At 46.4% G+C, this 23,959-nt stretch overlaps 1 protein-coding gene and 1 pseudogene across 4 annotated transcripts in view; both read left to right on the top strand.

Annotated features, from left to right (window-relative positions):
• The window catches only part of LOC309613088 (short coiled-coil protein pseudogene), a 28,189-nt pseudogene extending 5,500 nt beyond the window's left edge, over positions 1-22,689 (top strand). Inside the window, exon 2 of the transcript XR_014249785.1 lies at positions 1-22,689. The product of XR_014249785.1 is annotated as a short coiled-coil protein pseudogene (transcript).
• RIN2 (Ras and Rab interactor 2) overlaps positions 1-23,959 on the top strand; it is a 112,620-nt gene that overhangs the window by 5,500 nt on the left and 83,161 nt on the right. The window lies entirely within an intron of this gene.

Genomic DNA, 23,959 nt, shown 5'->3' with positions numbered 1-23,959 from the left:
ATGCTTACACCTGGAGAGGACTTAGAGCAGTGCTGCCGCATAGAAATACAAAGTGAACTGCAGATGTCATTTTAAATGTTCTAGTAGCCACATTTAAGAAAACAAATGAGCGAAATCGATTTTTAATAATATATTTTATTTAACTTAGTATATCTAAAATATTGTCAGGTCAACATGTCATCAATATAAAAATATTAATTGGATATTTTACATTTTTTTTTTTTTTTTTTAGTACCACGCCTTTGAAATCCAGTGTGTATTTTACACCGAGTGCGTCTTGATTCAGGCTAGCGGCATTTCAAAGGCTCCACAGCCACATGTGGCAGGTGGCTCCTGTATTGGGAGAGTGAAGGCTTATGTTTTGTCTAGTCTATACCTCCTCCTTTCACAGATGGTGAAACTGAGGCCCAGGGAGGTTGAAGTGCCAGGGGCTGGTTATTAGTCCCCGGCAGGGGTGGGAATTGCACCTGGCCTGACTTTCTTATGTGGCGCCCCACCCCCATCCCATGTAGCCTTCCTGAGGGTTCCACTCTGATCGCTTCACCCTTCTCCAGAGAGGTCCCCCAGGAAACTACATCTGAAGAGGTCATGGGGACAGTGGCCTCTTTCTGGAGCATTGGTTGGCTTTTTCTTTGGATACACATGCATACCTTTCACCATCTGCTCCAGATGCTTCCAGGACACAGATTGCACACCCTGCACCCCTACCCCTGCCCCGGGCCTGACTTTCTAGGAATGCCCTGAACGTTTTGGACAGCAATTCCTGTTCGTGTTTCCAAAAAGCAATGGATTTCATGGTTTTATAAGGTAGTTTCCCAGCACATTTTGGCCATCCATTTCTGATATTAAATGTTGCGTTTTAGGCCACAGCACAGTCTCACTTGCTTCAAGGAACTTTGCCTTTTAAACATCAGGAGTGAAATAGATTCCCCCAGGTCCCCTCAACCACGTTATTTCTACAGGCTTACTTGTAACTCTGAGTTTTTATAATTAGGAGGATACCAAGAAGGAAGATGTAGGTTTGAAGGACTCTTGTTTCAATGTATGATTTTCAAAAAATTAAATCATGCAGTATAAAATGAACATCTCATACAATATAAAAGGAACATCTGTCAAAGCTTTATTCAAACCATGCATGAATCCAGGAGGCCAGTGTAAAGCTGTTTCAAAGAACACTTGGACAGATGATGTATTTGTAGTTGACTTAAAAAGTTATTTTGTAATAAGTTTGCTAAGTTCAAGTCAAAACTGGTGGTAGTACTACAGGGCAATAAAACTGTGTCTTTTGGGGTTATCCTTTTTTTTTCTGAACAGAAATCTCCAGGCTGACTTGTAACTTCACAGTGCCTGAGTCCTTCATTAACAGCACAGAGCAAAGTCAAACACAGGTACCCCCCTTAGATAATTAAATAATCTTTAGGTGACCTAGTTAAACAGTGCCAGAGCATAACAATGAAAGGATGTACTCAAAGCAAAAGAGTCTTCCACCTGGAAATTTCAACACTTTCTAATAAACAACCCTTGGGTGAAAGGGGAAATACATACTAGAATTGTAGAATTTCTATTAAAAAAAAGAAGATAATCAAAACACTACCTGTTATAATCAATGGCATAGATTTAAGACAGCAATCAGAGGAAAATTCATAGCACTAAACACTTTATCAGAAAAGACATGCCCCACCCAACTGTTTGCCTTATCTGTAAATTTTAAACAGCACTGTTAACAATTAACACTGAAATGACTTATTCCCTACTGCTCCTACAACCCTCTCCTTCCCTTGTCCCCAGATTTCTCCAACCAGGGATTGTGTCTTAAAAGAGTGAATTTTATCAATGAGGTTGTAGAACTGAGGGATAGCTTGTTCTAAGTTGATTGATTTAAATACCATCAGAAGGCAAACTTCCTGTTCACAACGAATCATGGATGTATTAATAGCATTGACTTCTGGCCTCTTTTCAATAATGTGGAGTCCTCATGTTGCTGTTTTGGCTATTGCTCTGATACCTAAAGTCAGCTGACGGAAACCTTTTTTGTGTGCTGTCACCATCAGGATCGCCAGACTAAGGTGAAAGGATGGAGGCCCGTTTCCCAGGATAATATTCTTTCAAATGTCTGTAGGTGGTAAACAGAAAACCACCTTCACAGCAAAATCTAAAGCTATATTATCTATTGCTGTGTAACTCATTGCCCCAAACCTTAGTGACTTAAAGCAACAAGCATTTATAAGAGTCTCTGCAGGTCAGAATCTGGGTGTAGTTTAACTGAGTGCTTCCAACTAAGGGTCCCTACGAGATTGCAGTCAAGTTGTGGGCCAGGCTGCAGTCTCATCAGAAGGCTTTATTGGTGGGGAACCTACTTCAAAAGTCACTCGGTGGGTCTCAGTCCCTCGCCACGTGGGCCTGTCCACAGGGCTGGCCTCAGGAAGTGGTGGCTGGCTTCCTCCAGGGTGAGTGATCCAGGAGAGACCAAGAGAGATGAAAGCCACAGTCTGTTAAGAACCTAATCTTGAAGGTGATACCCCATCACTTCTGCCACATTCCGTTCACTAGAAGCCAGTCAAGTCATCCAGCCCTCACTTAAGGGGATGTCATTCGAGCATGTGAATGACCAGGACTTGGGGCACCGGGGGCCTTCATAGTGACCAAAACATAGGAAAACAATCTAGTCACAAATTCAGAAACCTACAGGGCCAGACCGAATGATGGGCAGTGCGTGAGTGGGCCTGGAGTTGGCAGGTACTTTGGGTGGGGTCCCCTCCAGGAGGGGAAGGCTACTAACGCAGTCCCAAGCAGATGCCGTCACAAAAGAGTGAATGTGGGTCCTCTGATTCCTCTGATATTCCAAGAGAGACCGGAAATCCAGATTTTTATGTAAGAGGATCCCAACTTTAAAAGTACTGGAGGATGGGACTTCCCTGGTGGTCCAGTGGTTAAGACTCCAAGCTTCCCCTGCAGGGGGCATGGGTTCGACCCCTGGTTGGGGAACTAAGATCCCGCATGCCACAACGTGGCAAAAAAAAAAGAGAGAGAGAGAAATTAAATTAGAAAGTATTAAAATAATAATAATAAAAGTACTGGAGGATGAAAGAAAATGCATCAAAGGGCTGGTTCTGGCCTCTGGGCTCTCAGTGTGAATTCTTAATCAGTTCTCTTAATTACCTGTGTTAGTAGGCAGGGAGATGAGACCATCGGTGTGGAAAGCTCAGCCTCCTAACACCACCGGCCCCCCAGGAGCTCCGGGGCTGTGCAAGGGAGCCAGATGCCCAGCTTCTGTTTCTCGTGGGCATCTCGTGCTCAGCAGTGACGGAGTCTGTGAGTGCCAGCCGAGCCCTGGGAGGCAGGCTCATCCACAGATGCGCTGAGGGAAAGCAAGGAAACGGGCAGCAAGTTCCTTCAGGGCTTAAGATGGTGCCTGGGGTTGGCCCACGGTCGCCACAGTGCGCAGGGACCTTAAGTTGTAGAGATTCCTCCTCCCACTTTTAGGAACAGCTTTGGCTAATGGGGTACTGAGAGCCCACTGTCCCAGGTAGAAAGGTGTCAAGGGAGGAACTAATGTGGGATAGCATCTTCTCTCTCCTTTGCCTTACCTTCTAAAAAGTAGAATGGCCTGTCCAAGAATACCTCTCCCACCTTCCTGTAACGCCAACTGGAGATTCCTTTGAGTCGGCATGTCCTGGCAGAGTGTCAAATGATGCCATCAGTCATTCACAACTTAGTATAAACTAGGGTTTTCTGAACCACTAGCTGAGATCAGCCCAGAGACGAAATTTGAATTCATGTGCATTGAGGAGGAGGGGATGGAAAAAGGTAAACTGGGATCTCTGAGGGAAGGACAGGACTCAGGGACCCACTGTAGGTGGGCCAAGCAGGGCAGGCACCAGTCACCCAGAGTGGGGAGGGTGTCAGGAAGTAGTCAGTGAAGATACAGACAAGCACGCCTCCTGGACTGTCTCCAAACACCATTGCCCTGAACCTGGAGGCTGGGTGGTTCCAAGGGGCCCTTTATTAGGACACATCTCCCTTCACCACTCAAAGAAAACTGGTTCTCTCCTCACAACACTTCTCACACTTAAGGTGTGGACTTTGTCCACACCAACCACTTCTCCAACTCTCTGTGGACACCAGTGGGGTGTCCTACAGTTTAATTCCATTCTAACACTACCTGGAGTCAGCACAGACCCCCAGGTTAAGGGCTCAGTCCCTCAGGACTGCCCCCCACTTCAGGTGCCAATCGCAAATAGTGGGTTCCCAGGTCACCCACACTTCTGTCTGGCTTGTCCTTAAGTTCAATACAGGCAGACCACGGAGATATTGCAGGTTCGGTTCCAGACCACTGCAATAAAGCAAATATCACAGTAAAGCGAGTCACACCAATTTTTTGGTTTCCCAGTGCGTATAAAAGTTATGTTTACGCTATCCCATAGTCTGTTAAGTATGCAATAGCATTATGACTAAGAAAAAAACAATGTACACGCCTTAATTTAAAAATACTTTATTGCTAAATTTTGCTAACCATCATCTGAGCCTTGAGCGAGCTGTAATCCTTTTGCAATAGTAACATCAAAGATTGATCATAGATCACTGTAACCAATATAATTATGACGAAAAGGTTTGAAGTATTGTGAGAATTACCGAAATGTGACACAGAGACACGAAGTGAGCAAATGCTGTTAGAAAAATGGCGCCCATAGCCTCGCTTGATGCAGCGTTGCCACAAACTTTCAATTTGTAAAAAAATGCAATATCTGGGAAGCACAATGAAGCAAAGTGCAATAAAATGAGGATAATTGCTACAGTGGCCACAGAACTCAGGGAAACACTTTATTTACTGTTACCAGTGTATCATAGAGGACATTATAAGGGATACAGATGAACAGGCAGGGCAAGATCTAGAAGGGTCCCGAGCAAAGGAGCGTCTCTCCCTGTGGAGTTTGAGTGTGTTACCCTCTCAGTTTCACCAACCGGAAGCTCTCCAAACCCCTCCATTTAGAGTTGTTATGGAGGTCATTGTGTTGGCATGTTGAGTAAATCATTGGCCGTTGGTGACTAGGTCAATCCCCAGTCCCTCTCCCTTCCTGGTGGCGGGGTGGAGGTGGGGCTGAAAGTGCCAACCCGCTAATCATGTGGTTGGTTCCCCTGGCAACCAGCCCACATCCTGAAGCCTTCTAGGGGCTTCCAGCCACCAGTCATCACTGACTTAAACTCAGACATGATGGAAACTGGTTTGCAATGAATAACGAAAGGTGCTCCCATCACTTCTACCACTCAGGAGATTCTGAGAGTTTTAGGAGCCTGGACAAAGACCGAAAATATATATATTCCTTATGATGTCACAACAGCACAGGTAGGACAGGCGTGGTCGAGAGTCTGTCTCTGCAGGGAGACAAACCTGGTCTCATCTCAGTTCCGGTACCTACTTCCCATGTGACTTTGAGCGACTTAACTCTCTGGGCCTATTTCCTCATCTGGAAATTGAGGATAAAGCCACCTGCCTCCCTCATAAGGCTGCTGTTACACGAATTCAATGATATCACCCCTAAACGCCTGGTACACAGTAGAGGTTCAGAGGTCGCAGGGCCCCCGAGCGTCAGGCTCTACACTTGGCCGGGCTGCGTCCCACTGTGAACTTGCACTGGTTCGTTTGGGGTGTGGGTTTCTTTGCAGGGACTGGACTCTCCTTCAGACAGGTGAAGTCGAGCGGGTCTGGGGAAGGCGTTGCCCTCACGTTTCCGTTTGCTCAGCTGTTAAGTAAGGGTCTTCCACGGAAAGGACTTCCTTCCCCGAAATTTCATGGATGAGAATCCCTGTGGGTTCCTGTTAACATAGAAATTCCCAGGCCCGTCTCATATCCATAAACCAGAACCTCCAAGGGAGGGAACGGAAACCTCTGGCATTAACAAGGGCCCTGGTGATTCCTGTTTTTGGAGCCGCCAGAAGACACCGATTCACCAGGTAAACCTGTCAAGGTGAGATGCCCGAGTCTGTGTCTCTGCATTTGCCTGCATTTTAGGAAGTAATTGACACGTGAAATGTGGTCCCCAGACAGACGGGCAGTGTCGGCATGCCCGGAGTTTGTTACCGAGGCAGCCTCGACTAGTGGTTCTCAAAGCGTGGTGCCAGCTCCCAGCGTCAGCTTACCTGGAGACGTCTTAGAAATGCAGGTTCTTGGATTGTGGAATGTGGGAATCAGATGATGGGGATGGGGCCCGTGGTCTGCGTTTTAACAGGCTCGCCAGGGGGAGTCAGGTTGGAGAATCACCGCTCTAGGTCTTAGATTTGAATGACTAAACAGACTGATACAAAACAACATAGAAATGGCTGAATTCTGGGTTTGTCTCCATGTCCCCGTCTGGAAAATGCAGTGACATCACCTTCCCAGTGGAGTTGTGGGTTCAGACATGGTACTTTGATGATTGTGCCCACTCACTCTCTGCAAGCCTTGGAATGACTGCCACCGTCTGATAAGATGTTCTGGATTTTTCTGTCTGTGCCCTCACCCCACGCCCACGTTTCATTCGCTCTCTCAAGAGCGGCTGCGCACAGACACTGAGGCACCTGCCCCAGCCCCTGTAAACCAGAAGCCAAATCGCCCACCAAGCCTCCGACACCTGCCCACCGGTGCTCAGATATTCTCTGAGCTGAGGTTCAGAGATGTGGGCTCCTCGCCTCTCCCGGGAAGGCTTGGGGGAGGTGAATTTTTTAACTCTGTTGTTGGTCTACACAGCCGTTTGCCAAAGGAACCGAAGAACAAACAGAAGCAGCATGTCCTTTGCTGAATGCCTGGCATTTTGGCAAAAACTACCATCTTGTTGCCACTTCACATGCACAGCCCGCCTTCCTCCTCATTCAACTACTTTTAAAAATGTATGTTTAGTTTCACAAACACTCTTCCAGGCCTGTTCCAAGCACTTTCAACCCATTGAGTTATTTAATCCTCACACTATCGTTATGCCCATTTTACAGGTGGGGAAACTGAGACCGGGAGAGGTTACAAAACTTGCCCAGGGTCACACCACTTGTCAATTCTGCGGTGGTTCCCTGATGACTGGACTTCAACTTGGAAGGAATTTTGTAGAGATGGGACCTAGCACCCTTGGGGCCTTAAATTGTCGACCTTGTGCCTCGTCCAGTGCTGAAATGAGATACTCCCCCCACACCTCTTCCCAGGTTGCGGTCCCTGTATTGGACGCTGGTTAACTAAGATGTGAGCCTGACTCCACTTTCCCTGCTTGTCACCCCTAGCCTGTCCTCCGCTGACCACTCACAGATATCCCTTTCGGACGACCGCCTCTCAGAGTTTCCTGCCTCAAAAAGTGGGGATTGTTCTTTCTAAAGATCCCCAGGAACACAACCTGCATCAGAGTCAGGGTTTACTAGCCGCTGCAGCTGCTGAGAACATACTAGAAGAACCCTCAGGCAGAGGACTCTCAGCAAGAGGGCATTTGGAGGCACATAGTATAGGATTTGGGCTTATTCTAAGGAATTAGGTTGCAGATTGGCAAATAAAAATACCGGACACCAGCTGGATTTGAATTTCAGATATAGCAAAATACATCCTATGCAATATTAGGGACATACTTATATTAAAAAAATTATTCATTGTTTATCTAAAATTCAGATTTAACTGGGCACCCTGTCTTTTATCTGGCAACCCTGAAGGAGGATTGCAGTGTCATCAGGAAGCAAGGGCAATCCCGTAATTGGGCAGCGCAGTGAGTTTTATCCAGAAGGCAGGAGGGATGGAGGGAGTCAAGGCACCAATGCTACAGAAGCAGCCGACACGGTGTGTCAGAAGAGGGGGCCGTTCAGTCATATTTGTGGTCTGAGTGTCTGTGCTCTGTCTTGTTTCAGACCTGGCCCCTGGCAGCCTTGTTGAATTGGTGTGTTGACATTCTGTGTGTGTTACTTAAGTTCGGGTGGAAACATGCCACTTCTCGTTGAACTTCCCAGTTTGGGGCTTGTTTCAGTCTCCCGAAAAGCTGATGGCTGAAAATGCAGATCTTCTGGGTTCTGGTCCGGGACAGCCAGTCCAGTCTAGGCCGCTGGTTCTCTGGACATACTTTTGGTTGTTACACCTTGGGTGGAGGTGCAGCTGGCGGGCTTCCTATCACACACAGGCAGCCCCCAGAACAAAGAATGATCTGACCCTAAATTTCCATTGCGCTGAAGTTGAAACCTCCTGGTCTGCAATGTCAATTAGGAAATAACCCATTCCTGGGGTTTCTCTGTCTCTGGGGCAGGTCTTCCAGAAGTAAAGAAAGCAAGAAAAGTGTGAGTGTAGTTAGCACCCACTGTCCTGAAGTAGTACCACCTGGGTCTAGGTCAGCACCTGGCCATTAATAGTAGGTGTTCAATAAATATGCTGAATGAATGAAAAAGCGTGTAATGCATGTATGTGTGTATTACCCATATATCGTTCATTTCTTCAACCTGTATTGATTCAGCACCTATGGTGGCAGGGCCAGTCCCGGGCACTGAGTGTGCGGTGATGGGGAAGCAGATAACGATCAGAGAAACTTGAGCTTGAAGGACAGACAGGTAGGAAGGGCTGAGGGGGGAGGGCTTCTTGAGGAGGTGGTGTTTAAGCTGAACCCTGCAGGAGAGAAAGAGGCAGGGAGAAAATTATTCCCAGACAAGGGGGAAGCACACAAGCCGGGGAGCAGGGCCTGAGTCTCTGAAAGAAGAACAGGGTGGCCAGTGTCTGGGCGGTGGGAGACGGGGGTGGGCATGAGGTAAGGGCCCAGGGTGGGGCGGGGAGTAGCCAGGGCCATCGTGCTGACTGGGTGAGGACCTGGGAATCATTCTTAGTGCAGTGAAGCCATGAGCATTTGGGGGAGAGGGAGTGACATGATCTAACACGTGTGCAGCCCTTGGAAAGCTTGGCGACAGCACCCTGTCTTTAATCCGTCAACCAAGAAAACCAGAGCGCAATTCACATCTTCCCTGGCGCCCGCCCCTCATAGGGTGCAGAGCGGGCTTCCCACCCAGCACAGCTCAGCTTACTGGTCAACCCACCTGTGTCCCCATGCCCGGCCGCTCCCTCCAGAAACATCCCTTCTCCCCTCTCCCAAAACGCCTCCCGAGTCTCCCCATCACCTCCGGTTCACTCTGCCTCACCCTCCACCTTCTCATCTTTATTGTGCATGTCGTCTTGGCCCGTCTGGAGCCGTGGACTTTGTGTTTTCCTTCCCTGAACCTTCTCAGAATCGGCCCTGCAAACGCTGGACCAGAGCCAGCTGCCCCTTGAAGGCAAAGAGTTTAGGAATGTTGTGAGGTCTCGGTGTGTATTTGTTGCTCAGGCCCGCCCCAGAGTTTTTGAAATAACTCCTGTACCTGAAATGTGCGGAGTAGACTGGAGGGCAGACACCCAGGCAACCGGATAGTCACTTAGGGCAGAGTCAGCAAACTGCCATCCTCAGGCCAGACCCGGCCAGCACCTGTCTTCATGGTGGGGACACAGACACACCTGGTCATTGAGGTACTGTGCACGGCTGCTTCCATCCCATGGTGGTGGAGCCCAGTTGCTCCAGAGATCGTACGGCCTGTGGAGCCTAATATATTGACCCTCTGGCCCTCTGTAGGAAGAGTTAGCTGAGCCCTGACTTGGGAGATAATTGCATTTTGCAACTGAATTCTCAAAGGCAATCTTGAGTGTGGGTAGCAGCGTCTCCAGTTTACAGATGAACACATGGCAGGGCCACTAAGGGCCTGGTCTCCAAGGGCATGGCCCATGCACTTTCCTGAACCACATTCCCTGCCTCCTATAGGTCATCAGAAGTAGCCAGAGTGAATATACCAGAGCTCTCAACCTCTGGTGCCTGCAGGGGCCAGGTGCATAACCTAACCCAGTCGAGCCCTCCCAGGTGCAAGTTGGTAATTGAGCACTGACCTTTGGCCTCAGTATTGGCAAACAGTAGGGAGTGGTGGGGACTGAGGCAAACCGGAAGCAGATATCCTGTACAAAGAGGTCAGCATCACCACGGCCCAGAGTTTTTCAGTTTCAAGAAGCTAGAAACCTAGATTTTTATGGAAACCTCCTGATTTTTTTGTATGAAACATCATTATGTTTAAATGCTGAACCATTTTAGTGATAAAAGACAGGACAAGCCCACGTGAAGTGAGTCAGACAAAACATAGCCGAGTGTGTCCAGAGGCCTCCAAGGACTTCTGATATATGACATCCACGTTGGAGGGACTGCCAAAGCCATCCTCGGGAAGGGCAGGTCCCTAACGAGATGCCAGGCAGCTGGGAGTTGCCCTGCGCTCTAACCAGGGGAGCCTCCGTACCAGCCTTTAGCCCTGGCTTCTGGGCAAGCCTTCAGCTGGGCATGAAAGCAGCTTCAGACTCCACTTATCTGCAGAGGGAAGGAAATGTCCAGGAACCAAAAAGGAGACAGACGCAGGAAGGCTGAGCTTGGAATGTCCTGGGGAGCCCCAGGGTCTGAGATGAAGCTGGCAAGTTCATCCTGGGGACAGCCAACAGGAGCTTCCCAGGGGTGCACACGTCAGCCTTCTCACATGTAGCAAAGCCCAGTATTACCTCCAGTGCCTCAAAGATGTGCACCCTTACCTGGGAAAAGACTCGTGGGAAGGTCATGGCTCTGCAGGTCTAAGAACCCTGTCTGCCAAGCCCTGTTGCTCCGTTACCACCTGCTTGATGTGGGACAAACTCTCCAAACCTCAGTTTCCTCACCTGTGAAATAGGGTTACGAAAAGCCCCAGACCTATCACACTGGGATGATGTGAGGATTAAATAAATGACATGATGGGTGGTAGCTGCCGTTGGCTGAAGCTGGCTGACAAAGCATATTTCTTTACCTGTCCTGTGACATGTGACGTGGATGTCCTGAGACTTCCCCAGTTAGGACAGCTTCTGTCTGTCCTTCACCCGTCACATCCATAGAGCTACCGCCTCAAGGCCTGACAAGACTCATCTAAGAAGCATCACGCTATGTTCTGTGCATAAGAACTTCAGAAAGACTTTGGACATCAGAGAGAGGGGGAGACTAACCCACTGGTAACTAGAATCATGGCGCGGGAGGAATCGCTCATTGCGGGGCATGCAAGTGAATGAGAGTTGGGGATAATTCAAGGAGCCCAAAGACGTCATCATTTATAACTAAGGCTTCAAGTTCAAAAGTTCAGAGTTTTTCAGACTCAAACTGGAGAGAGAGAAATGACTGCCAGGCCGAAGAAGGTAACGCTTCCTTTCCATTCGGAGAGATTCGTGGTCATTTGATGAGCATCTCCTATTTGAAGGAGCTGGATTTCGGGCTCGAGTGGCGGAAAAAAAATCCCCACAGGGAACACTACGCCTGCTCTCAAGTTTTTGCTAGTAATCTACTAAAGGACATGAAACACCTGTCCCCAGTGCGGCCCATTTCAGAATCTCCCCCCTGAGCCCCCCTCCCTGTCTCCTTCACTCCTGCCACTCACCCTACGGTGCTTTCCTGCCCTACCCCAAGACCACACTAAATGCCTTTAGAGTTTCCCAAAGCCTGAAATATTCTGACCCACCACCACCATTTGTATATAATTTAAAATATTTTTTTATTTTTCCCACGTGACACGCAAGTTAACTGTATGATGAAATTAAAATGCTTCCTTCCTGGAAGCCTTTGACAGCCGAGTGCTGGGCTCAGCAGCCTCCACCCACCACCAGCTGGGGCTCTTATGGCCACAGATGTGCGGGCACCTTCCCTATGCTGGTTCCCATTCATCCCCCCACCAAGTGGTCATCACCCCTTTTACAGATGAGAAGACTGAGGCTCAGGGAGGTTACGGTCTCCCCCACGGGTCCCCCAGGCGGCAGGAGCCCAAGCTGGCCTTCCAACCAGGGCTGTGTGGTTCTGGGGCTCATCAGGAAGCTCGGCGGGTCTGCCTGGGGACCCCTGAACCTTGGCTCGCCTGGGGGCTAAGCAGGAGCCCCGGTGAAGGGGCTCAGCTCGGTGTGGTCAGGGTGCCCAGGGGCCGCGGCACAACCAGGCCTTGGAGCCCAGTGGCCTGTGCAGGAAGAGGTGTGTCGGCCACACTTCCTCTGACTAGGGGTCCAAGCGTACTTGGACGCAGATTTTGAGGATGAGGAACAGAGCTGCCTGAGCTTTCCAAAGCAGAGATTTCCCAGCAAGAAGAGTGTGCAAAGTGAGCTTTGGAGATGAGCTGGGAAAAATTAGAGAAGTGATTCCTGGCAGCCTGTTTTGTTTTTTGGGTTTTTTTCATCTTTATTGGCATATGATTGCTTTACAATGTTGTGTTAGTTTCTGCTTTATAACAAAGTGAATCAGCTATACATATACATATATCCCCATATCCCCTCCCTCTTGACCCTCCTTCCCATCCTCCCTATCCCACCCCTCTAGGTCGTCACAAAGCATCGAGCTGACCTCCCTGTGCTATGCGGCTGCTTCCCACTAGCCATCCATCTTACATTTGGTAGTGTGTATATGTCAATGCTACTTTCTCACTTCGTCCCAGCTTCCCCTTACCCCCTGTGTCCTCAAGTCCATTCTCTATGTCTGGCAGCCTGGTTTTCATTCTTAAGTACGTTGTTTTAATTCCCCCCCAACCCCGCCCTGGGGGTAGGGGGTGAGGGTTTTGAGTGATATGATTTCAAATTTACAGCAGAGTTGTGACAATGGCACAAAGGATTCTTTGTATTATATACTGTCATGTATGTTATATAATATCACATATACATGCTATACAATTTCAAATTTCCATAAAAAGTTGCAAGAAGAGTTCAAGGGCCTTCTATATGCTCACAGAAGTCATCTGGCCATAGACAAGTTTCTTGTCTGAACCAAAATGCTCAGATCCAAAACCAGGCGAGAGCTTTCGGGCATTGCTTGTAGGCACCAAAGGAAGGCATGAGGGGTTGGACCCAGCTCTCTAGCTCCGGCCCCGACCTCAGGCCTGCAGGTCGATGCTCCTGTTTTAAGACCAGCTCTTCCCTCCTGGAGGGTCTCAGCCCAGCCGCCTGGTTCCAGGAGGCTTGTCCAGCATTGGGAAGATTCCCGGTATCCTGGGCTGGAATGGTCACTCCTAACCATCTTGGTGGGTGAACATCAGGCTGTTCTCCATCCTGAGTGTTTGGTGTCATCAGGAGACAGAAGACGCCAAGGTGTAGGGACACATGACTGCGGGGGCTGCATTTTATCCCGGCATCAAGAGGCCCTGGGTCCGTAGGTGTGGAATCGGTGGACATGCTCTCCAGAGGTCACACCTCTTCACATCTCGGACCCTCTGGGTCTTTGCTTCAGACGACCGTTACCTTCTTAGGGGACCCCAGGGTTTAGAAGCTGGAGCTGAGCTATTGTAGCTTATTTCCTCCAGAGACGGTCCCTGTAGCATAGATCTGTAAAAAAGACAAAACAAAAAAACTCTGAAACCCTGTTTTCTGACTTTTATGGATTCTGGTTTTTAACTGTGGTGAAACATACATAAAATTTACCATTTTAACCATATTTAAGTGTGCATTTCTGTTGCATTAAGTATATTCACATTATTGTGCCACCATCCCAACCATCCACCTTCAGAACCTTTACATCTTCCCAAACTGAAACTCCGTACCCATTAAACACTCACTTCCCCTTCCTTCCTCCCCCTCCCCAGCCCCTGGCAACCACCATTCTACTGTCTGTCTCTATGAGCTTGATTATACTCTAGGAACCTCATATCCGTGGAATCGTACAATGTTTGTCCTTTTGTGACTGGCTTATTTCACTCAGCATAATGTCCTCCAGGTTCACCCATGATGGAGCATGTCTCAGAATTTCCTTCCTTTTTAAGACAGAACAGTATTTGATTATGTGTATAAACCGCATCTTGTTTATCCATTCATCCGTTGATGACCATGCGGGCTGCTTCCCCCTTTCACCTATTGGGAGTAATGCCGCTATGAACGTGGGATGGATTCTGCTTCTAAAAGTCTTTAGTTCTCTTGCCCTGAGAACGAACATTAAAACGTCTCTGATAGAGGAACGTCACCCACAAGGTACATGAGCATGTTGTGTTGTGGGGAGCGTGTGCTGGGACTGAAGTTAAGCCTGAGTCTCTTGCAAAATGCAGCTCCTGGTGTCTGCCAGCTGGGGTGGGGGCCGTGCAGTCTGCTTGGTGAGCAGAGGGGCAGCAATGTGACTTAGGGCCAATTAAGGTTGTCCAAGTCACTCCCGGCTGTGGCCACTCACCAGGCATGTGTTTCCTGTGACTTTTCTCTGTCTTACCTTCCCGGTCACATTGTAAGCCTTTTTAGGGGCAGGGACAATGTCTTACACGTCTTTCAGTGTCTTTTTAGCCCTGTTCCCCAAAGGTGGCCGATCTTCAATAAATGTGTGTTGACAGCACCTCTCATTCCAAATCTGCTATCTACCCGCGCTGTGCGTGGACATCTTTGGTGTCCAGATATGCCAAATATGTACTTTCCCACCATCAGAAGGACTTTTCAACAGCTGTTCTCTTGTTTGCAGCTGAGCAGCTGAATTAAGTTAGTGAATGGAAGTCTTAAAACAATTCGAGTTGATTCACCTATATATATACGTATATATTGGTTTTGTCCTCAGGGCTCTTGGACCCCTAGAACCTTGCTCCGCGTCAGCTGAGGAGTTTGTTGAAATGCAGAATCTCAGGCCCTACCCCAAACCTGGGAAACCAAGACCTGCGTTTTTGACAGGATCCCCAAGTGATGCACGTGTGCTTCCCGGTTTGGGAAATACTAGTCTGGGGAATATTATTCTGCTAGTTTCATTCTGAATGATAAAGAGGGTTGCAAACCTCTTTATCAAACTTGTCCTGTTTGTGTAGAGGAGAGACGAGGCCAAGCTAGCGCTGGAACGCTGTGCCCCATTCTGGTCACTTAACCTAAGCAGAGTTGCAAGAATAGTCCCGCGTATACCTGTTACCTGGGAACATTAGGGAGGGACCAAGGCACCCAGCTGCCTCAGATGGAGGAGGTAACCTGAGAGGCCTTGCTCTGAATTTAGAGCGAAAAGAACCACACTGGTTGGGGTCCCCAGAGGCAGGTTCAGAGACAGGTTATGAACGCCAGCAGTCTGTTTGGGAGGTGCTCACCAGAAGCTCAGGTCGGGGCGTAGGGAGGTGAGACAGAGACGGGAGAACAGCCACTGGGGCTCAGTCCCGCTGGGGGCCTTGGGGAGACGGTACAGTGATCATCAGATCTGTCCCTCCGGGGTGAGGGGAAGCTGGGGTATCTGTGCACGGAGCCCCTCCTGCTCTGACCTCATCCGCCCACAGCATCCGCAGCCTTGGGCAGAGGCGTCCACGTGCTTGCAGTGGAGCCTGAGGGAGCAGCGACCCTGGGAGGTACGGGCGGGGCACTACCTGTACCTGCTGCCTGTATCCCATCTGATGTTCTGGGGTGCCTCGGCCGACAGCTACATCAGAGCACCAGGTCCCGATGAGGAACAAAGCCTTTGCATTTCAGTAAGTTTCAAAGCCTCAATGATTCATCGCCTCCGAGTTACTAATCATCTTCACGAGACTGAAAATGACCAGACTTTACATTGTCTTACAATCCAAAGTCCCTTTTCATAATCCCTCTGCCTTCTTCCTTCCCTAAATTAAATATATGTGCTCAGAGGATGTTGTCATACTCAATTTACAGTAAAAACATTTTTAATGATCAATTTCAAATTTTTCATCTTTGTGTCGTAAGTTGGAGATTCATGTCTCCTCTCCTGTTACTTTCCCTTTGAATCCTTACTCCATTTCTCTTTTTTAAAAAAAATTAAAATTGAAATTCCAAATACGGCAGTTACTATTCCTAGGGGCCATGTCAGCATCTCCTGAAGTCAGCATTTCCTTAAGAGTTTCTGTAGAACACGGCTCCTCAGAAAGTGTCCTCAACAGAGTCTTAAAGATCAGAAGGGCTTATAAGCGGAATCTAAAAAACTAATAAGACACGTGAACTTATTTATAAAACAGAAACAGACTCACAGACTTAGAGAATGAACTTATGGTTACCAGTGGGGGAAGAGTGGGGGGAGGGATAGATTGGGAGTTTGAGATTGACATATACACACCACTATATATAAAATAGATAACTAATAAGGACCTACTGTATAGCACAGAGAACTCTACTCAATACTCTGTAATGGCCTATATGGGAAAAATATCTAAAAAAAAAGAGGGGATATATGTATATGTATAACTGACTCACTTTGCTGTATACCTGAAACTAACAAAACATTGTTAATCAACTCTACTCCAATATAAAATAAAAATTAAAAAAAAAAAGATCAAGAGGGCTGTGGAATCCTACACACTCTGTTCTCTTCCTGGAGACCCTCACTTACACCGGCTTCTTAAAAGGTTCTGAGGAGTCCACGTGAACTTGTTTAATCGAATGTTTAACCCAGTTTCATTGGCTATTTCCAATGTTACTGGAGCAGTAACTCTTTTTTTGAAATCATGCCTGTTCACATCCCACACTGCTAGTGTTGGGTGAAAACCATTTGAAGAAATGCCACTTGAAACGCTCTCAGTGCATTTGAAATTAGTAGCACTGGGGTGGGCTGAGCAGAGGCAGTGGGCACAGGAAAATTACAGCTCAGAGTTTGCACTGGTTTTTGTAGGTAGGAAAAAAAAAAAGAGAGAGGAAACTTCCTTACGTGTAACTGATGTTTTGGAATGAGGAGTGACTCTGATTCCATACTGAAGTTACCCCCTGGCCTGTAATTGAGTAGACTTGTCAAAAAAAAGGTGGGCTGTGTGAGTGAGTTACAGCTCTGAGTGTCAACCTGGCCTCGAGGGGAGAGGAACATAAGGCATTAGCTCAGGCCATGACAACTGGCAGAGTATCCCATTTCCTTAGTTTTATCAAGGCCTGCACCAACCAAGTGGTATATTGTTGGCACTTCCGTTTGGCAACTTTTAGCACCTACTGGCAGACTATCATATTGCCAAACCCAGGAGCTCTGAAGACTTGTCTAACTGCTAGGCTGTTAACTCCAGGCTCTGTATGAATTCTACCCGTCGAACTATTCTTTTACTTCTGTTTTTCCCAAAGAAGATAGCTATTTTTCCTATGGAAAAAAAAAAAAAAAGCTATTGCAGAAAAAATTCTTAATGTAAAGAAGAACGAGAATATCACCTATATTGTACCCTCTTTAATTGCTCCACGTGGAAATGAGCCGTGAGAGAATCTTGATGCTGATGAGTCCAGAATTTTGCTTTCTCTGTTTGTAATTCTATTGTATTACATTAATCCATAGATAAATATATTACATAAATGGGCTCAGAGAATACATACCACTTTTTTTCCCACTGAATAACAGGTCTCTGTATTTATATACTGACATATCAATAAACATATATATGTGTGTGTATAAATATGACAGAATCACCATTTTAAGGGCTGTATAATATTCCAGTATCTTGCTGTACCACACTTTTAAGGAGGCCACTGTTATTAGACACTTAGTCCTTTTTCCATTGTTCATGATTATAAATGATGCTCCCAAGAACCTTCTTGAACATATACCTGATTGCTTCTTTGGATCAATTCCTAGAATTGGAAATGCTGAATTCGATAGTTTGCATACTGAGTTGCAGATATATACATTCAGATTGACTTCCAGAAAGGGTGAGTCATTATTTCTCCTCCAGGGCTTATAGAAAGCCCTGTGCAGGCAGCTGCTCAGTAGGAAGCTGGAGATGGTAAAAGGGAAGTGAATGTGACTTAGATATTTATGCCACCGCATTACGGAAAGGCTAAGGGGGACAGCTGGCCGTCACCAGGAGTTTGAGCCAGAAGAGGCGTTAGAAATCCATTGATGTATTGAATGCTTGAGGAAACTGAAGTCCAGAGAGGTTAAGCGACCTACACCCCTCACCCTATACACACACAGGGCCAAGGACCCACAGTCGTCAAGTCTCTTAGAATGGATAGACGTGAAAAACATAATTCTCATACAAATACGTAGCGAGCGTGTGTCAGAGATTGATTTAACTCATTAAGGAGAAAATCAACAAGTTATTAAAGCCAATCACAGATGGCAGAGACTAGTAAATAAAGAGTGGGCCAGTTGGTCCCAGTGTCCAGACCTGAGGTATCCTCCGGATCCCTCCCCCTGCCGGTACCTCAAACGGCAAACCATTCACCAAGAATTTTGTATCCAAGGCCCAAAAGTTTGTTACTGAAGGTGATGAATGCTGACATGGAGGCATTTGGTGCTGAAAATCAGGTGGAACTGGAGGAAAAAACATGACTTATTAATCAAGTGTTGGAACTCCAACACACTCTTGAAGATCTCTCTGCAAGAGTAGATGCAGTTAAGGAAGAAAATCTGAAGCTAAAATCAGAAAACCAAGTTCTTGGACAATAGATAGAAAACCTCATGTCAGCTTCTAGTGTTTTTCAAACAACTGACACAAAAAGCAAAAGAAAATAAGGGATTGATATCCTTTATGTCTTATGGAATTGCTGCTGATCTTTTTTTCTTTAAAACTTGGATAGATTCCAAGAGTTATAGTACTTTTGTTTGTGGCTTCACTGAGTATTTACGAAGATAATGTCGGATCTAAGCAAAATTAAGTGCGTAACAGAAGACTTCCATGAGTTTGTGTATTAATGTTAGTCTACGAAAATGTGCAAACGTATTGTAGAGACTTTATAATTAGAAATGCATATATTTATGAAACTTGAAAATGAATGTTATATCAAATTTGCTTTGTTATAGGTTTAGCATTGTCTTTTATTATAGGCATAGTTAGAGATACAAGAAAATAACCACCGTGTTGTGAAAAAGTGACCAAGATCATGGACTGAATGCACAACTTTATATACCCTGTCCACCATCGTGTGCCTCTTCTCCATTTGCTTTCTTCCCATTTTCCTTCCCCTAAGGAAAAAATTGGTTTCACATTTGTAAAAAGTAATCTTAGTTAATCATCTAAGAGAGTAGCCTGAACTCTGTTGAAACTTAACCAAAATAAGATACTTTCTCAGTTTAGGGCTTATTTGTTATATGTAGTAATAAGATAGGATAGTTGGTTTCTGTTTAATCAATTGAAAACGGGGGCTATAAAGATGAAGATTTTTCTTTGAAACTGAATTATCATACTGGGAAGATTTGTCATTAAAAACTTCCTTTGCACAAAATAATCCACTTGATATCTGAAAAGATGAGCTCTGGTTGTGTGTGTGTTTGAAACAGAAAATTTTGAGGAAAACTAGAAATAAGGTAGGAAAAGTATTCAGTACTTGGTAAGTACTTGTAACCATCTCCAAATGTTTTTAGTCCAGATTTGTGTTATCTCTGGCACAGATTAGATTGGGGGGGGGGGGGGAATATATAAGAAAATGGATTAAGTTTGGCTAACCTTATATGTAAACCACACCTAGAAGGGAATAAAGTTTGGTCTCAGGTTTATTTGCAGTGCCCAGATGATCAACTTTGCAAAGTTCCTTAAAAGTGTATTAGTATCAGAATCATGAATAAAATGGGAGAGTTTTACATGTATACTAATTGATGCTTTCTCAGTATTTTATCTACTTCTCCCAGAATTTTCTGTAAACCCAACTACTGGTTTGCAGAGTTTTAGTCATTTAACAGTTTTTTAAAATTTAGTTTGTAGATTCCATTTGGTAAAGAAATCAGTATCAGAAGTAATGTTAAAATATTAAATAGGAAGAGAGATCCACTAATATAGTTTATGGTTATTAAATTTAGGCTAATCATGGAATAATCTTAATGGTTGTATTGGTGTAAGATTTGATGACTTTAGCTGTATGAATATATAATAGTCATACTGAAAACATTTTGCATCCCTTTGTGACCTAATTTTCAAATATTTAAAGTTGTGTTGCCGTTATGCTTTGCTGTTTAATAAAAAGCTGTTTCAAAAAAAGAAAGAAAGAAAGAAAGAGTGGACAAAAGTATTTTATCTTGAACCAGCTTTAACATCTACCACTAGCCAGCTTTGTGTATCTAACTTTGCAAGGTTAGATATGGGCTTGATATTGGCGATATGCAACCATTTTTTTGACCTTCCAACACTGCAATTTTATATAATTCAGCCTAACACAAAACTGGCTCAACGTGGACAGGGCAATAAAACCAAAAACTTTAGGGTTATCTTTTCTGCCAAACAAATATCATTTGCACCATATCAATCTTCCACAAGTTCTGCATCTGACTTTACAGAGTCTGAGCCTTCATCAAAAGAAAAGAGTTGAGGGAATTCCCTGGCTCTTCAGTGGTTAGGACTTGGCGTTTTAACTGCCGGGGTCCCGGGTTCAATCCCTGGTTGGGGAACTAAGATCCCGCAAGCCGTGCGATTCAGACAAAAAAATTTAAAAAAGAAGAGTTGAACAAAATGAGATCCCAGGCGACCCTTAGGCAGGCTTGTTAGATGGTGCCCAACTAGGACTTTGAAGGGAACTTTTTTTGCTTCAAGTTTTGCATAGTTTTCTTAACTGTAGGAACAACTTTTGTGGCTGAACCGATGAGTGGGTGTACAAGGCAGATTGTAGTGGTGAACCTACCCACACTGGGATTCCTCTGAACGCTCGAAGGCTGAAAGAGCAGCACATTCGGGCTTTAGCTCTAGTTTCCCATGCGATCGGCCTCCCAGTTTCCTTTTTCCCAGGACCTGAGCAGAGATGCCTGCTCGCTGTGTGGGAATCTGCTCTGGCCAGTCTTCCAGCCTCTGACTTTGTAGAGCACCTCTCGGGAGACTGTCACACCTGGAGGGGGCGCCAGGTGGAGCCCAGGAAGCTGGAAGGCTGGCTGGTCATCTGACCGCACCTGTTTTGTAAGTTCCAGGATTGTAGTCCCACGCAGCATGTTTGTTACTAAGAAGACAGCAAAACAAGGCACTAACAATCGACCAGCACAACCTCAGGCCCTTCCACTTGAGCTCCATGAAGACAATTGACAGCGCATTTCAATTCTAAGATGTACTGATTTTCAAAACTTACCATCTCTGAAGTTATTTGTATCCTATAGTCAAGGGTGTGTTATAATTGGCGGATCTTTTTGTTTTTCTTGATGGTGTCTTATAATGATAGTATCTTAAATTTGATGGAGCACATTGTATGTCTTTCTTCTCTGTTGTTGACCTAGAGTACTCTATATATGTTTCTTTTTTTTTCTTATTTTCCCCCAGCTTTATTGAGATATAATTGACATCCAGCACTGTTCAGCATAATGATCTGACTTACGTACATCATGAAATGATGACCACACTAAGTTTAACAAACATCCATCATTTCATATAGGTACAAAATAAAAGAAAAAGAAAAAAGATTTTTTTTCCTTGTGATGATAACTCTTAGGATTTACTCTCTTACATTACATCCCAGTGCTTATTTATCTTATAACTGAAAGTTTGTACCTTTTGACCACCTTCATCCAATTTCCCCTCCCCGACCCTCAACTCCCACCTCTGGTAACCACAAATCTGATCTCTTTTTCTATCAGTTTGTTTGTTTTTGAAGTATAATTGAGCTACAAGACTAAGTTAATTTCTGGTGCACAACATAGTGATTCAGTATTTCTGTACATTACAAAATGATCACCACTGTAAACATTTCTTTAAAATCTTTTTAAAATATGCAAAATCAAGACTTCAGACGCAAATGCTGAAGCCAGGGCTGTAGAAACATTAGTGCCAACTCTTAGAAAGAGCTTTGTGCTTCTGTCGGTTAGCTTGTTATTTCACCTTAAAACACAAAGCCACGGGCAGTGATATGGCAATATCTGTGACATCTGAGGTCATTGAAGAATCTAACGCAACAATGGCCTCGGACAACTGACAAAGTAAATCAGGACCTCAGCCAAATGACTGTTTCAAAATACACCACACTGGCTGCTTCCATGTTTCATATGTGGAACTACACTCTGTGTATCTTTATTTTCTAATGAATTTATTTATTTTATTTTTTTATTTTTGGCTGCGTTGGGTCTTCGTTGCTGCGTGCGGGCTTTCTCTAGTTGTGGCGAGTCGGGGCTACTCTTCGTTGTGGTGCGCGGGCTTCTTATTGCGGTGGCTTCTCTTGTTGCAGAGCACGGGCTCTAGAGCGCAGGCTCAGTAGTTGTGGCGCACGGGCTTAGCTGCTCCGTGGCATGTGGGATCTTCCCAGACCAGGGCTCGAACCCGTGTCCCCTGCATTGGCAGGCAGATTCTTAACCACTGCGCCACCAGGGAAGCCCCACTCTGTGTATCTTAAAAAAAATTTTTTTTTCCAATGTAACTAAATTTAAAGTTATATCAGTGTTTGCTGTGGAGGATCATTTCAAATATAGTTAAACTAACAGACAGCTCTGGGCTGGGCTTCTAGAAGTGGCACCGATTTACTTCGCATATTTGGGCCTCCCCATGTTTGGTGGCAAGTGTCTGGCAGGGTAGAGCCAGTGTGGGTCTCTCTTACGAGTCGACAGGAGCAGTTTACTGTTGAGTCGTTAGAGAGGCCGTGTTTTAAAGCCAACGGCTCCCGCTCGGTGAGAACTTAATCACGGCTCAGAAGAGGACTCTGCGCTCTGCATGTGGAACCACGTCGGTGCGTTTGCTGGTGAATAATTGAAAACTCTTAGGCGGCACCTTTGCAGTGGCTGCCACAATGTCAGCTACTTCCCCATGGTGTCCAGCTGAGGCTCTAATGGTCGGGCTGGAGCCCCACCCACTCTGTGTCCTGATTTACCCCTGGTCTAGAAGGAAATGAACAGGGAAGTTACCAAGAGGAAGGCGGAAGAGGGACGAGCACCCATTCATTCAACAAGTCCTGGGCCCTGGACTGTCCTGAGTTCAGAGGTCTCCACAGGGCAGAAGGGCACCGTTCCTGCTCTGCAGAACTTACATCCAGGTGGGAGCCATTCGAGAGAGCCTCTGGCTCCAGGAGGGTCCCAGATGCAGGGCCATCAACCTCAAGTGGTGAAAGAGGGCGGCCAAGTGGGAAGGTTGGGGGCATCTTGGGTCAGTGTCTCCAGGAACAAACCCAGAGCTGAAGATTTTCGTGAAAGTGGCTTATCAAGAAGTGCTCCCAAGAGAAACTCATAGCGGAGTCGGGCAGAGAAGGTCAGCAAGGGTCCAAGTTCAAGCACAGTCCCCTGAGGGTAACTTTGGCTCCATCTTAAAGGAATAGAGGTGAGGGATCTGGAGTACTTACACCCCAGCGCCCATCAGTCAGTGGTCCAGAACTGACTCTGAGGGCCCTTCTGGGTCTCTGTGCACCAGACAAAGCAGGTTCCGTCCTCCGACAAGGGACTTGGGGCTGGCCGTGGAGGGCCAGTTCCCTTCCCCTGAAGGCGCTGGGGAAGCACCTAATGTGTCTGGCGGAAGCACTGGTCTCGGGGGAGGCCACTGTGCAGCCTGATGTTTGCAGGGCTTTTCAGATGTGGGGAAGGCCCAAGAAGCTAAACGCTACCGAAGCCTGGTCCCTCGATGAGGTCCTGCAAGGAGTACCAATGCACGTAAGGGGCACCGGTACTGATTGGGTCTCCCCGAATTTCAAATATTTCTACCCATTCAAAGTACATCCATGCTGGACTTCCCTGGTGGCTCAGTGGTTAAGAATCTGCCTGCTAATGCAGGGGACATGGGTTTGAGACCTGGTTCGGGGAAGATCCCACGTGCTGCGGAGCAACTAAGCCCGTGCGCCACAACTACTGAGCCCGTGTGCCACAACTACTGAAGCCCCCGCACTTAGAGCCCATGCTCTGCAACAAGAGAAGCCACCACGATGAGAAGCCCGTGCACCACAACGAAGAGTAGACCCTGCTTGCTTCAACTAGAGGAAGCCCATGTGCAACAACAAAGACCCAACACAGCCAAAAATAAATAAATTTATTTTAAAAAAACAAAAACAAAGTACATCCATGCTTATCAGACCCCTAACAAGCACTGTGGAATGTAGGTGCCCGGGAGGACATAGCACGTGGAGGTCTCCCTCATGGGCATTGCCGCAGGACCTGCGTCCCCAGCAGATACAATCAGCCAGCAC

The sequence above is a fragment of the Balaenoptera borealis genome, assembly GCF_965194805.1.
Source record: "Balaenoptera borealis genome assembly, chromosome: 16".
Classification (NCBI taxonomy): domain Eukaryota; kingdom Metazoa; phylum Chordata; class Mammalia; order Artiodactyla; family Balaenopteridae; genus Balaenoptera; species Balaenoptera borealis.
This window is presented reverse-complemented; position numbering and strand designations above follow the sequence as displayed.